Below are 15,161 nucleotides of genomic sequence, written 5' to 3' on the forward strand. Positions count from 1 at the left end.
TCTCAAATATTTTGGTGGTGAATTCTAAGGTGCAAATTAAATATTATTGGAGGATCTTCTAATTAATTTTAAACCTAAAATAAATTTATGGTGAAAGTCTTTAATTTAGAGACAAGGTTTATTATAAAAATAAAAATAAAAAGAGAGAGAGAGGAGGGGGTGACTTGAACTGTAGACCACAAGGTTAATATATAAGACTCCTACCATTTGAGTTGCATGTAACTTATACATATGTTTTGTATATTTATCTATTTATTTGACCTATGTGTGCCCACCACTAGTATAAAATAAAATAAACACAAACCCTACTCTATTATTTGCTCACCACATAGGGCAACAACAGCAGCCACGGGAGAGGGTTAGAGAGAAGGAAAAAAAGAAGAAGATGTTGCAATCAAAGAACTTTTGGGTGTGTTGTGTTGTGTGTGATCATCAAAGGTTAGCCCTCCTTGGTTTTCTTCTCTTCTTTTTGTTCTTCATCCTTATTCCATAATTATTTTGTTCATTGATGGAGAGGTTGTAGGTTTATGTATTGTGTATATAGATATCCTATTAAGAAACTTGAGGAGCTAAATTTATGTGTAAAGATTGGGTGTAATTTTCAGTCCAAAAATTCTGCACATAATCGATAACTTTAAAAATCAAGAAACCATATCAAACGGATGAATTTTAATCTGAAATTTTTACAGTAGATCAATTACACATTGAATTGCATATCTGAATTTTTTCATAATTTTTGGGAGTCGACATCCATATAAATTGAGGTATTCAAATCTGTCCAGGAAACCAATCCGAAATAGTAAATTCGGGAGTGTTGTTCTCTTTGGGTATAAATCCAAAAATTATCAAATTAGTGTCATTAGAACCGGTTACGAGTCTAGTTTCGTACATTTTTGGCCTTGCATTGATTGCTCGTGTATATTAAGAGAACCGTCAATTTCTTTAAAGTGCTGCAGAAAACAACCTGTTTGGATATAATAAATTGTAGATAATTATTTTGATAAGAAAATCAAGTGAAACCAATTGGGTTTGAAACTTAGGATATATTAGATCATATCTGGAGGTTATTGGAATTTTTCGAATAGCGCGGAGTGGGTTTTGTAATTTTCAAAGTTAGCGAATAGATTGGGAAAACTTGTTTAAAACACTGTTTCATCTTAAAGTTATTTTTAGTTAAGTTTCGATCGGAATCTATGTCTTGGGTGATTTTAAACCTTGAAGAATATGAACTTAGGTAATATTTAAGAGTAACGGTGAGTTGGGTTGAGCCGTGTTAGTGCGCTTTAGTTTGGGGTTACTCAGTTCGTATTCTTTAGTATTTTTAAATTAGCAGTGACGTGTAGTTTTCATATTGGTTCAGGGCACTAGTTGGACTTTCATACTCTATTCGTGTAGTTTACATTATTTCGTTCCAGGTGAGTAGTTTCATGCTACATATTTTTATAAATGTTCCCCTACCCTAAACTGTTGGAAAATTAAATTGTTGTTTCATGACTAAACTGTTTTGATAAATTATTCTATTATCAATTGAATCAAATTGTTTCTGAAACATGTGTGAACTTGGCATACTGTAAACTATTTGTTTTGGTCTCATGTTTATAATGATGAACTACCATGTTTTGCAAAACTGATGTGTATTGATATTGGGACCAAGTGTGTATTTAGTCCAGGGAAATTATTCCACTGTGTGTGGTGACTCTGGCCACTAGGGAACAGATCCGGGTTGGGCCGTGATGACTCTAGTGCTCAACGATTGTAAGGAACAGACCTTTAAAAACAACTAGGTGACCTTCAATCGGATCGTCTTTGAGAAAAGGCCCAGGTGCCACCCTGAGGATGACTCTTAGTTCGGTATTGGATCCAACGGGGCTTTATAGCCTGAGAAATGTGTGGCAGATTATTTGTTTTTATTGGTACCCAGAAAATTATTGGTGTTCATGTTATAATCTGTTTTAAGTGGAAAATGTCGTTTATCATGTTCTTGCGAGACATGAGTATTTTAAGTGTTGATTTGTGAAACCTTCTTTTTGAAACAGATTGTATTTACCAAACTGTATGCCAATCTAGTTTCTGTGATATATAACTTATTTTGGAATTGAACCCTGTTTTCAAAACTGTATTTACTATCCATGTTGCTACTCACTGAGCTATCAGCTGACTTAGTTTTTATCACTTCCAGGTGTTAGAAGGACTTAGAGTGGACTCATGGCGTAGCGGGGACTCAATTGCATGGACCTCTAGGGCATTCCTTTAGTTTAGAGTGTTATGTCAAGTTTGTGCATATTTATATTTATTCTTATCGAAGTTCATTTAGGATTATTTTTGATATGTGGGTTGTTTATATCCCATAAGTTTGGATGGTTTTTGATTACGGTTGATTTTGCCGTCTATAATTGTGACATGTCTGGATTGAGTTTTGGTTATTTATTATTGGACTATTGTTCAGTTGTTCAATGTGATTGGATTCGTGTTTAGGCTTACGTGTGCCTTGGGCTAAGTCCCTGTGGGCCACGGCCGGTCATGCCCGGATTTGGGGTGTGACAAGACTCGTAACCGGTTCAAATGACACTAATTTGAAAATTTTCGAATTTATACCCAACGAGAACAACACTCCCGAATTTACAATTTCGGACTTGTTTCCTGGACAGATTTGAATACCTCAATTTATATGGATTTTCACTCCCAAAAATTATGAAAAAATTCAGATATGCAATTCAATATGTAATTGATCTACTGTAAAAATTTCAGTTCAAAATTCATCCGTTTGATATGTTTTCTTGATTTTTAAAATTTGTGATTCTGTGCAGAATTTTTGAACTAAAAATTACACCCAATCTGTACACATAAATTTAGCTCCTCAAGTTTCTTAATAGGATGCCTATATACACAATACATAAACCTACAACCTCTCCATCAATGAACTAAATAATCATAGAGTAAGGATAAAGAACAAAACCTTAAGGAAGAAGAAAGATAAAGACCTACCACATACCCAAAAATTATTCCTTGTTTGCAATCCCCTTTTCTTTTCTTCTTCTTTTCTTCTTCTTTTTTGTCAACTCTCTCTCTCTCCCCGTGGCTACTGTGGCTGCTGTTATAGTGTTGATTAGGAACCCTAGTGTTGTTGTATATTGTATTAGGCAACCTAGGGTTACTTTATATATCTAAACAAAAGGCCCTAAATTATTATCTCTTAATATTATTTTATTTTCTAACCCATTAATTTAAATAAAATATAACTATTACTAGATCAAAATATGCTTACTCATTTGGCACTTAAATTTATTTATTTATTTATTTTATATAATAAATCTTGCCTCTAAATTAAAGACTTTCACCATAAATTTATTTTAAGTTTAAAATTAATTAAAAGATCCTCTAATAATATTTAATTTGCACCTTAGAATTCACCACCAAAATATTTGAGATTGTAATATTATTATTTAATTATTTACTTAATTTTTATATTCGGGTTCTCACATTCTCCCCCCTAAAAGAAAAGTTTCGTCCTCGAAACTAACCCGAGTAAATCATGAGAATAGATGTGGGTAGTTCTTCCGCATCTCATCCTTGCGTTCCCAAGTCGCCTCTTCAACTGGATGATTACGCCACAATACCTTAACTAATTTAATGGTCTTTGTACGCAACATTTTCTCTTCCGAATACAAAATCTGAATAGGCATCTCCTCATACAAAAAATCCTCTCAAATCTGAAGCGGCTCATAATCTATCACATGCGATGGACTGTGCACATATTTCCTCAGCATAGACACGTGAAACACATTATGCACTCCTGCCAACCTAGGGGGTAAAACAACACGGTACACAACCTCACTAACCTTCTCTAATACCTCAAATGGTCCAATGTATCTAGAACTCAACTTTCCTTCCTTTCCAAACCTGATGACTCCTTTCCATGGCGATACTTTCAAGAATACCATATCCCCCACATGAAACTCTAAATCTCTCCTATGATGATCAGCATAACTTTTTTGTTTACTCTGAGCAGTCAATAATCTCTCTCTAATAGTGATAATTTTCTATGTAGCATCCTCCACCAAATCAAGTCCCAACATTTGCCTCTTACCAGCCTCATACCAGCACAAAGGAGACGTACACTTCCTCACATACAAAGCCTCATAAGGAGTTACTCCCAAACTAGAATGATAACTATTATTATACGCAAACTCCATGAGCGGCAAATAATCATCCTAATTACCTCTCCACTCCAAAGCATAAGCCCTCAACATATCCTCAAGGATTTGAATAGTCCTCTCCGATACCCCATTTGTCTAAGGGTGATAAGCTGAACTAAAATTTAACCAAGCACCCATAACTGACTGTAACGCACCCCAAAACTTAGACACAAAACGAGGGTCCCGATCTGACACTATTGACACAGGTGCACCATGCAATCTAACAATCTCCTTCACATACAATTGTGCAAATCGAGCTAGAGAATAGTTCATCCGAACTGCAATAAAATGTGCTGACTTGGTTAATCTATCAACAACAACCCAAACTGCATCGTGATTACTACTAGTACAAGGTAAACCACACACAAAGTCCATGGTATCATGATCCCACTTCCACTCTGGTGTAGGTAAGGGTTGTAGTTTCCCCGTAGGTTTCTAATATTCTACTTTAACTTGTTGACACACCAAACACTGAGCCACAAATTATGCAATATCTCCCTTTATACCATTCCAGCAAAAATGTTCATAAAGATCCCGATACATCTTAGTACTTCCAAGATGAATGCTATAACTATAACTAGAACTATATGCCTCTACCATAATCTCCTTCCTCAAATCACCACCAACAGAAACACAAATTCGGCTACGGAATCTAAGCAACCCGTCATCACTAACCACAAAGTCTACATTCTTACCCTCTACCATCTCTCCTTTAATACGCTCACACTGGGGGTCAATCTCTTGTGCTAAACGAATCTGTTCTCTCAAGATTGGTTGAACTATCAATTGACTACAATAAGCCCTATCACCAGGCGTAACAACCTCAAGCCTCAAACGTCTCATGTCTTCCACCAAACAACTCTTAATAGAAAAAGCTGCTACATCTCCAACTGTAACCTTCCTACTTAAGGCATCTGCTACCATATTTGCCTTCACCGGATGATATGAAACATTCACATCGAAATCTTTTAGTAACTCAAGCCATCTTCTTTGCCTCAAATTTAGTTCCTTCTGTGTGAAAATATACTTCAAACTCTTATGATCAGTGTAAATCTCACATGGCTCTCCATACAAATAATATCGCCAGATCTTAAGAGCGAAAATCACTGTTGCTAACTCCAAGTCGTGCGTAGGATAATTTCTCTCATGTACTTTCAACTGTTGTGACATATAAGTAATCTTCTTCCTATGCTGCATGGGCACACATCCTAAACCCTGTCATGAAGCATCACTATAAATCACAAAACCACCACCATCAGTAGATAAGGCAAGGATTGGAGCTGATATCAACCTTTGTTTAAACTCTTAGAAGCTACACTCACAATCATCATTCCACTCAAACTTTACCTCTTTCCTAGTGAGGTTTATAAATGGCAAAGCAATACGGGAGAATCCTTCCACAAACTGTCTATAATATCCAGCAAACCCTAAGCTACGTACCTTTATCACAGAAGTAGGTCGTGGCCAATCAACGATTTTCTACCACCTTTGTGCTATCCACAGATACCATATCTTTACTCACCACATGACCCAAAAAGGATACACTGCTCAACCAGAATTCACACTTCTTAAATTTTGCACATAATCTCTTTTCCCTGAGGATCTGCAGTACTACCCTCAAATGCTGCTCATGTTCCTCCTTACTCGATTAAATTAGGATGTCATCAATAAACACTACCACAAATTTATCTAGCTGGGGTTTAAATACTATGTTCATTAAATCCATGAATGCGGCTGGTGCATATGTGAGACTAAAAGGCATCACCAAGAACTCATAATGCCCATAACGGATTCTAAAAGTTGTCTTAGGAACATGCTTATCCCTTACTTTCAACTGGTGATAGCCTGACCTCAAGTCCATCTTAGAGAATATCTAAGCTCCCTGCAATTGGTCAAATAGGTCATCAATACATGGCAAAGGATACATATTCCTCATTGTGACTTTATTCGGTTCTCTACAATCAATACACAACCTCATAGACCCGTCATTCTTCTTCACAAACAACACAGGTGCTCCCCAAGGTGAAACACCAGGCTTAATAAAGCATTTCTCTAACGACTTCTATAACTGAGTTTGAAACTCCCTCAACTCCAATGGTACCATTATATAGGGCACTTTAGAAATAAGTGTTGTGTTGGGGACCAAGTTAATGAAAAATTCTACCTCACGATCTAGAGGAAGTCCAAGTAGATCCTTTGGAGAAACATCAACACAAACACTCACAACAGGCAACTCCTCTAACTTCTATTCTGGCAGTTCAATACTCACCACACAAGCTAAATAATCATGACACCCTTTACTTAACATTCGATTAGCCTAAAAGGAAGAAGTAAACAGATAGAAGACCCTTTCCTATCCCCCTGAAAGAAAAACTCAAGTCGTCCCAGCATAGCAAAAACTACTCCCATTCTAAAACAATCAATAGAAACATGATGCTTCGTCAACAAATCCATCTCCGAAATCACATCAAAATCCTTCATCTCCAAAGAAATCAAATCCACTAGAAAAATCCTACCATCCATCTTTATCTGACAAGATCTACAGACATCTCTCAACACCACTGTTTCTCCTAATGGGTTACACACGGTAATACAAACATCAAAGGCTCACAAAGAATCGAAAATCCGTGTAAATATCTAGGTACCAACTCTTAACCTTCAAAATGAAATCAAGAAAGATTCAACATAAGCTTAAAAAAAAACTAACTTAACCATACAATACTGAGGACTATAGGGACTCGGACCTCGTCTAAATGATGAAATGCAAGGCATGTAACTCAATAAACCTATTGCTCTGATACCACAATTGTCACACCCCAAATCCGGGCATGATTGGCCGTGGCCCACAGGGACTTAGCCCAAGGCACACGTAAGCCTAAACACGAATCCAATCACTTTGAACAACTGAACAATAGTCCAATAATAAATAACCAAAACTCAATCCAGACATGTCACAATTATAAATGGCAAAATCAACCGTAATCAAAAACCATCCAATCTTATGGGATACAAACAATCCACATATCAAAAATAATCCTAAATGAACTTCGATAAGAATAAATATAAATATGCACAAACTTGACATAACACTCTAAACTAAAGGAATGCCCTAGAGGTCAATGCAATTCAGTCCCCGCTACGCCATGAGTCCACTCTAAGTCCTTCTAACACCTGGAAATGGTAAACAACTAAGTCAGCTGGTAGCTCAGTGAGTAGCAACATGGATAGTAAATACAGTTTTGAAAACAGGGTTCAATTCCAAAATAAGATATATATCATAGAAACTAGATTGGCATACAGTTTGATAAATACAATCTGTTTCAAAAACAAGGTTCCACAGTTCAACACTTAAAATACTCATCTCTCGCAAGAACATGATAAATGACATTTTCCACTTAAAACAGATTATAACAAGAACACCAATAATTTTCTAGGTACCAAGCAAAACAAATAATCTGCCACACAGTTCTCAAGGCTATAAGCTCCATTGGATCCAATACCGAACTAAGAGTCATCCTCAGGGTGGCACCTGGGCCTTTTGGCAAAGACGATCCGATTGAAGGTCACCTAGTTGTTTTTAAAGGTCTTTTCCTTACAATTGTTGAGCACTAGAGTCATCACGGCCCAACCCGGATCTATTCCCTAGTGGCCAGAGTCACCACACACAGTGGAATAATTTCCCTGGACTAAATGCACACATGGTCCCAATAATCAATACACATCAATTTTCGCAAAACATGGTGGTTCATCATTATAAACATGAGACCAAAACAAATAGTTTACAGTATGCCAAGTTCACACATGTTTCAGAAATTATTTGATTCAATTGATAATATACTAATTTATCAAAACAGTTTAGTCTTGAAACAACAATTTAATTTTCCAACAGTTCAGGGTAGGGGAACATTTTTAAAAATACGTAGCATGAAACTACTCACCTGAAACCGAAATAATATAATCCTCGAATAGAGTGAAAAAGTCCAACTAGTGCCCTGAACCAAGTATAAAAACTACACGTCACAACTAATTTCAAAATACTAAAAAATAGGAACTAAGTAACCTCAACTAAAACGCACTAACACGGCTCAACCCAACTCATCGTTACTCTTAAATATTACCTAAGTTCATGTTCTTCAAGGTCTAAAATCACCCAAGACATAGGTTCCGATCGAAACTTAACTAAAAATAACTTTAAGATAAAACAGTGTTTTAAACAAGTTTTCCTAATCTATTTGCTCACTTTGAAAATTACAAAACCTACTCCACGCTATTCGAAAAATTCTAAAGCCCTCCAGATATCAACTAATATATCCTAAGTTTCAAACCCAATTGGTTTCACTTGATTTGCTTATCAAAATAATTATCTACAATTTATTATATCCAAACATGTTGTTTTCTGTAGCACTTTAATGAAATTGACGGTTTTCTTAATATACACGAGCAATCAATGCAAGGCCAAAAACATACGAAACTAGACTCGTAACCGGTTCTAATGACACTAATTTGAAAATTTTTGGATTTATACCCAAGGAGAACAACACTCCCGAATTTACTGTTTCGGACTGGTTTCCTGGACAGATTTGAATACCTCAATTTATATGGATTTTGACTCCCAAAAATTATGAAAAAATTCAGATATGCAGTCCGATATGCAATTGATCTACTGCAAAAATTTTAGTTCAAAATTCATCCATTTGATATGTTTCCTTGATTTTTAAACTTTGTGATTCTGTGCAGAATTTTTGAACTAAAAATTACACCCAATCTTTACACATAAATTTAGCTCCTCAAGTTTCTTAATAGGATGCCTATATACACAATACATAAACCTACAACCTCTCCATCAATGAACTAAATAATCATAGAGTAAGGATAAAGAATAAAACCTTAAGGAAGAAGAAAGATAAAGACCTACCACATACCCAAAAATTACTCCTTCTTTGCAATCCCCTTTTCGTTTCTTCTTCTTTTCTGTCAACTCTCTCTCTCCCCGTGGCTACTGTGGCTGCTGTTATAGTGTTTGATTAGGAACCCTAGTGTTGTTGTATATTGTATTAGGCAACCTAGGGTTACTTTATATATCTAAACAAAAGGCACTAAATTATTATCTCTTAATATTATTTTATTTTCTAACCCATTAATTTAAATAAAAAATAACTATTACTAGATCAAAATATGCTTACTAATTTGGCACTTAAATTTATTTATTTATTTATTTTATATAATAAATCTTGCCTCTAAATTAAAGACTTTCACCATAAATTTATTTTAAGTTTAAAATTAATTAAAAGATCCTCCAATAATATTTAATTTGCACCTTAGAATTCACCACCAAAATATTTGAGATTGTAATATTATTATTTAATTATTTACTTAATTTTTATATTCGGGTTCTCACAGTTCTTCTTTTCTTTGATAAATTAGGACCTGATTCGTTACACTTCCATTGAATTTATAACCATTTTCAGATCATAAAAAAAATAATCTAAAAATAACTGAGGATCAAGCACGCAAAACAGAACATATAATTTTTCCTTCCTTTCCGCTCGAGCGGCCGTGTCCCTGTTTTGGGGCAGTTTGATTTCAACTTAAAATTCAGCAACACCACGTCATTATACATGCCAATCAAGGTAAAATTAATGCAATATATTGACCTAACTTTACTATAACATGAATTATCATCTAAACCACACAAAGTAAACATGATTAGAGGCTTCATCACTTTTGCAAATGACCTTATGTTCATAACAAATGACATCTTATATATATATATCTTCATGGGGTTAACATAAAACTAAAGATTGAAGTGTAACCTTCACATAACACCTAAATTAGGTGACAAAACAACCAATTGATAAGAAACCTCCTTTAATCAACCATAATTCCTACATAATTCAAACCCTAAGTTGTCAAAACAAGAAATCATCCTTCCTTGAGTCCAAGTGAAGGTTAAATGGGTTGAATGGAGCTTAACTTGATTTAAATCCCACAACTTTCCTCAATTTGGCAATCTTTCTTGCTGAATTGTGTTTCCCCCCAATTCCTCTTCTCCACACTCTTTCTTTTCTCTCCCACGAGATGTTGAATGGAGAAGTTCTCAAGTCTTAATTCAAGATATATCTATATGCTTATATAGATTTGAATAAAGACAAAATTTCATCGTTTAATTATTCCGAAATTGAAATTTCGTGGCCATGCTTAATATTACATAAAAATTATGCTGATCACATATATAAAATCAATTTCAGATAATTAAGCCCCTAAGGCTTCCAATTTCTGATTCAAATATTCTAAGTGTAACAGATACGATTCTTGGAGAACAGATAGACATCCTTAACTATGGATTTCACTTATATACCCTTAATTTCTCTTGGAATTTTACAATAAACATTTAAAAGTATAAAACAAGGACTAAAAATATATCAGAAAACATGTACGAGGGTCGGGTTATTACACTTGCAGTAGCCGACCGGCCACCAGTGCAAAAGTTGTCCAATGTGTTCATGTGTTGGAATAGAGGCAATCTGGAAGTTGGTACGATGTTCTGAGATCATAGCAAATGCAAACAGAGGCAGCCGTTAGCAAGGTGATGGATTTTTGGGAAGAAGCCAACCGAGCATGCATATCTCCCTCACCTACGAGGCCATTTTATTGCTTTATTAGCTAGTTATAGCTGATTATTACATGTGTTGTAATTCATTAGTTTAATCTGTTTTGTAATATTTTAATTAGCTTAGCATAGCTAGTTATTCAAATTCTGTTGTAATTAATTAGCCAGAATAGTTAATTAGTTTGTTTTTTTGTAATAATTAGCTTAGCTTAGTGTAGCTTAGCTTATTTATTCAGACCCTCCTTCGAGAGGGCGCAATGTTGTAATAAGGATGCGTGTGTGTGTCATGTCTTCCAACCTGTAGACGCGCCGCGGGCCTCACTACAGTTAGGACTCAATTTGTGTTACGGTTCTTAATCTGAACCAAAGAGTCCAAATCCGACAAATCGTTTTGAGAAAATAGATTTTTAGAAAAGAAGTGCCAAACATGGACTGCTTTGCCAGATACAGAATCGCCACCTAAATATTTTTTTAAGGGGGAATTTAGCAAACTCTGACTCGGTGCCAAAGGCCACGTGTCCGTAATCACCAAAGTTGCTTCGGCTCGGGAGCTAGGGTACGGTTGGGGAAGGTCAGCTATGAGCACCCCCTCTCGCCCGATCCAAAAATCGGCCTCTACTAACCATGATATCCGTTTTTGAAAACGTTATGTGTTCTTAACCCGATTATTGGCCTAGAATTACTATGTTACACGCACAGCACAAAAGTATAGACTAGATTGCCTAATTTGGGAATAAGCATTGCATATCCGATTATTTTGGAAAAATGTTTTGGAATTTGCTACTCGCAAGTAGGCTAAAACACGGATTTCAATGAGCCATTCCAACTCAGACAATCCAATCTTCACCCACAGGCATTCAAGCAGTTATATCACATAAGCAGCTAGCCTCATGTAATCATGCTATCATGGCAACACTCACACGCATGCAAGGATGCTAAAGCATAAATACTTACATCGTACTCCGTGCCAAAACAAAGAACTCGTTAGCAATCAATGCATGATCCAAGTCCATGTTTGAATGTCTAATGCAACGCATACGGTATGTCACTAGAGTAGGCTCGGCTAGTCTATGAATGACATGTGAAAATGCACAAGTAGCATGTATTCAAGTTAGATTTGAAATACTAATACAGTTAGCATGATGCGCCGAGCCCGGTGCATGCAATACTGATGAATGATGCACGCATTCATAGCATAAGGTATGCTAAATTAAACATGGCCTATTACAAACCATCAAAGCAGGTAAGTAAAATGGAGAAAGAAGTGAGGGTTGGGAGACATGCGCACACTCACCCACACTTATTACAAATTCGCTCTCGCTCGGAGGGACCCAAAGAATAATACAATTGGAATAATGAATTAACTATCCTAGCTAATTAACTATTACAGACCAACTAAATTAATTAAACAAATTAATTAATTTAAGAGAGCAAGAAAAACGGCCTCGGGAAGAGGGCTCAATGCACGCGTGCTCGGGTCTAGCTCGGAAGTCCACTGCCATGCGTAGGCTGCCTCTGTTTTCCCTGCTCTGCTTCTCTGAAGACTGCCAAAGTCTCAGGATATGCTCACAGGATGTTGGGGAATGCCACCGGCTGAGGAGAATGGCCACCGGCAGTAAGATGTGATCATCGGCTGTTGATGAAGATATCGGCCACGGATGGATTGCCGGTCGGCACTATGTGCAGTCGATCGGCAAAAAGTTCCTGCAGAATCTGTTTGACAGCAGCAGAGGACAGAGCTTTGCATGGCAATGCAATTCAAGCAATGTATGCATCAACCATATCCCTTATCATGTTTATGACTCAAAGGGACATGGTCCTTGGTTCTCGGACCATCCATCGCGCATTTCAATGCGTGATGGCCCAAGAGACCAAATTCTGCAAGTTGATTTCAAATGCAATGCAAACCAACAAACAAAGGGGCTTCTACCTCTATCATGACTCACTTCAAGAGGTGAGGCAATGCATGCACAATGCAATGCAACCTAGGCATGCGAGCTAAGGATGCAACATGGCAATGCAATGTGTACATGCAAGTATGCAAGCAACCATGCGAGGTGAGCATGCAAACAAGCAAAGAGATGGACTTAAACATGGTTTAGGCAGCCCTTACTAGGCCTAAAACAGTGGCCAAGGTGCTCGAAAATGAAGGGCTAATAGGCACACAAACACGCATGCAAATGATCTCCAACACTTCAAGCATTAAAGTGTAATTCTCAAGCACACTCAAGACGATGCAAACAAGGACATATAACATGCAAATTAAGCCTTGAAAATCATGCAAGAACATGGTGCCAAACCAACCCAAACAATGCAATCAAGGTATGCAAGCAAAGTCCAAGATTCAAAGCAAGCTAAAGGGGTATTGAACCACACTTAACAAGACCAAACATGGCATGAATTAAGCAACTAAAATCAGGGTTTTAGCATGTCAAAATGAACCCCCAAGACCACTTAGATGACATCTAAATGACTCACACATGGAAGTATGCACAAATGCACTTTCAAGGAGCATGAAACACAAACTCTTGAAACATCAAAGAACCATGAAATGCAGGTATACAAGCATGCTAAGTGGGCTAAAATGACATGGAAAATAGTCCCAAATCACTAAATCAAAGCAAGTAATGCATGCTACACACTCACATACTTGAAGCCTACAAGCTAAAATGCAAAGAGGCTATGCAATGCATGCTAAAGTTGACCCAAACAACTAAGGACAGACCTTAAACATGGCAAAATAAACATGAAAGCTTCACAAAGCTAAGCCTAAAGCATGCTAGAACAATGGTTTACAACCTAAGACATGTTAAGGCAACAAAATGGCATTACAAGGCATGTATGCTAAGCAAGCATGGTGTACCAAAACCAACTTAAAAAAATGCTATTTCATGGCAAAATAAGCATATATAATAGCTAAGGCATGGTCAACAAGAGCCTAAGCTAGGTGCTCCCTCAAGAGGCAAAAAGTGCCCTTTTCAAGGACAACAAGGAGAGGGGGTGGCCCTCTCCTTCTTGGGACCTCTAGGCACCATCCTCACCTCTGAAATCCCTCAAGATTTCAGTGGTGAGGAGGCCCAAACACCAAGGTCTCGGAGCACTCCCAAAATGGCACAAAATGGAGCCTTGCAAGGCTTAAGAGGGGTCAAACAACCCCAAAGCTTGAAGCAACCTTAAACAACTATTTAGAGGGCCTAAAAAAAGAACTTTTTTATGTTATACACAAAGATCAAAAACACTTTCAAGATACGCTAAAAAGCTATGCAAAAATGGGGTAAAAATGGACAAAAGTCTTACCCTTGTAGACCCTCTTCAACAATGGAGCTCCAGCAGCTTCTTGAGGTTGAAATCAACTTCAAAACTCTAAAAACAACCCTCAAGGGCCTCAGCTCCAAGGAAAGGTGTGGTAGTGTGTGTTTGTGTACAAAACCCTAAACCTAGAACCAGAGCATCCCTAACAATTTTTTCTAACCCTAATGCCAAGAGAGGAGCCCTCTTCATATAGGCAACTCTCTCTTGTAAGGCTTCCAAAACAAGCCATCCAAGAGGGAAATCCCTTCATACACGTGTATGGAGGGGAACAGAGTGGGTGCCAGCTATCACAGCTGGCACAAAATATCTACTAAAAGTAGAAGAACAGTGGTCGGCCATCCAAAATTGCCACTTTGACAAAATAAATGGCCAACCAGCAACAAAGAGTGCCGACCGGCAATATACATTGCCGATGGCATAGAATCATTGGCCGGTGGCCTCAAGCCATAGCCGGTGATGTGTGGAGATGCCTCACAAGGCATTCCCTGCCCCTCCAAGGCAAAACACAAGTGTTTGGTGCAAAACCAGGCACAACACGGTCGAGTCGAGAGATCCTGAGGCAAGGCGTGCAACCGAGACCTCCGGGAACTCAAGACGAACACAAACAAGGATAATCACCAAGTGTTCCAATAGTGATGTCCAAGTCTTGAGGACGGTCAAAAATGGGGTGTCTACAGTTGCCCCTCTTTGACAGAACTCGAAAGTCATAACAATGACGGGAGTGATTGTCAAAGCCCAGAGACGACCCATTTTTGACAAGGCCGAAGACTCAGACAAACATGCAAGACAATTAAGATATGCGCCCGAAGGCGGGGGCAAGATGCAAGACAATGCACAGAGCCGGACATAACTTATGATCATGCAAAGAAAGCTGTAATGAAGCACACATGCGACAGTTTTAAGCTAGCATACACCAATGCAACTACATTACAAATGCAGAAAGGATGTAAGAGAATTATGTAATTCTCGATATGTCTCACTCGGAGGATACAATACATGTGCGGTTCGTCTGGTTGCACCAGCCTCAAATGAACCGTACATAC

At 37.4% G+C, this 15,161-nt stretch overlaps 1 long non-coding RNA gene across 1 annotated transcript in view; it reads left to right on the top strand.

The window, feature by feature from the left end:
- The first annotated feature begins 334 nt into the window (after nucleotides 1-334).
- LOC145789846 (uncharacterized) overlaps nucleotides 335-15,161 on the top strand; it is a 282,088-nt gene continuing 267,261 nt past the window's right edge. The window contains exon 1 of the long non-coding RNA XR_014328269.1: nucleotides 335-438. This is a non-coding gene — a long non-coding RNA (uncharacterized LOC145789846). The remainder of the gene's footprint in view (nucleotides 439-15,161) is intronic.

This window comes from Camellia sinensis, chromosome 1 (genome assembly GCF_055761805.1).
Source record: "Camellia sinensis isolate YWXY chromosome 1, ASM5576180v1, whole genome shotgun sequence".
Taxonomy (NCBI): Eukaryota; Viridiplantae; Streptophyta; class Magnoliopsida; order Ericales; family Theaceae; genus Camellia; species Camellia sinensis.